Source organism: Peromyscus eremicus, chromosome 3, assembly GCF_949786415.1.
Source record: "Peromyscus eremicus chromosome 3, PerEre_H2_v1, whole genome shotgun sequence".
Classification (NCBI taxonomy): Eukaryota; Metazoa; Chordata; class Mammalia; order Rodentia; family Cricetidae; genus Peromyscus; species Peromyscus eremicus.
This window is the reverse complement of record NC_081418.1, coordinates 30,602,512-30,604,243: the sequence shown is the minus strand read 5'-3', so window position 1 is coordinate 30,604,243 and position 1,732 is coordinate 30,602,512.

Genomic DNA, 1,732 nt, shown 5'->3' with positions numbered 1-1,732 from the left:
TGATTATCTCATTAAAGTATACAAATCCTATGCTTTCCTGTACCAATTTTAAAGAATGGAAAAAAGTGGTTGTGGAGATGATTGAGGTGGGAAAGTATCACCTTACAAGTGTAAAGATCTGAATTCATCATCAGAACCCAAGGAAAAAAAGATCTGGGTGTTGCAGCACATACTAGTAATCCCAGTACTGGAGCAGCAGAAACAGGAAGATTCCTAGTGCTCCCTGGCCTGCCTGCCTAGCCTAACTGGTGAACTCCTGGTTCAAAAAAATGAAAGGCAGACAGTATGAGGAATAGCTGAGGTTATCATCTGACCTCTACCTTCCCTTCCCTCCTTCATGCACACACACACACACACACACACACACACACACACACACACACGACACAAAAAGAAAACAGTATTATCCTAAAGAAAAATGTCTATTCCAGTTGATATCTAGTTAAAAATAAGAATGGTCTGATACCATGTAAACTGGGTTTACGGTTCATTCAAATCTCTTTGATACAGCCTTGTTCTTTAAAAAATAAAATAAAAATTTACCTGTTTTTATACATATATATGTCTACCATCTTCATGCAGTGCCTGTGGAGGCCAGAGAGGGTGTTCCATCTTCTGGAACTAGAGCTACAGACAGTTGTTAGCCACTATGAAGGTGCCAGTAAATGGATGGACCAAGACAAGAGCATGTCAACTCTTAGACTGAGTAGGATTTTGTTAGAACTATTTAGGCAAGGGCTGACTAGAATTATCTCCAGAGTTCAAATATGCAAGCCAAGCTGGGGACTTACACTGTTAGCACAGATACTGGCCTGGTGTTCTTGAGTCTCTAAGCACTTTACATGCACTGACTCAGTCCATTAATTTGCTCTATCCATGCAGTCTGTTCACCTCGTAGCCAGTCAACTTGTATAATGACAAATCAGAACCTTGTAAGTTCTCATCACACTAAAAAGAGTACCTCAGAGAAGTTGTCCTGAAATTAAGATTTTAAATGCCTCCTTGCCTCCCTTACCTCTTATCTTCTTTGGTGATGATTTTTTTTCTTTAAAGGACTTGACACTACTGATATTTAATTATAGATTTGTTTGTTTGTTTCTTTTGCTACAGTAAAAATATTCTGAGATCAAGACTCTTAGCTGATTTTCTTTTTTAAAAAACATATTTTTATTTTATAATTAATTTAATTTTACATATCAGCCACGGATTCCCCTGTCCTCCCTCCTCCCACCCCCCAGCTTTCCCCCCCAATCCACCCTCATTCCCACCTCCTCCAAGGCAAGGTCTCCCCTGGGGAGTCAGCCCAGCCTGGTAGATTCAGTTGAGGCAGGTCCAGTCCCCTCCTCCCTACACCAAAGCTGAGCAAAGTGTCTCAGCATAGGCCCAGGTTCCAAAATGCCAGCTCATGCCCCAAGGACAGGTCCCGGTCCCACTGCCTGGGGGACTCCTAAACAGTTCAAGCTAATCAACTGTCTCACTTACCCAGAGGGCCTGGTTGATTTTCTTAAAACTTCTCTGATGCACAGAAAATAGAATAGTATGACAACAATTGTAGTGTCGGTGCTATATAAAAACTAACTACATTTCTCATCCCCTAACTATATTATGAAAATGAATTCTAATAATTAAAAATGTTTTAAATAATTTTATGTCTCTGACACAAATAATTTCAGAGAGGATTTAAAATCCCAGTTGTTGTTATTGTTTTTTAATATCTGGAAAACAAACCATA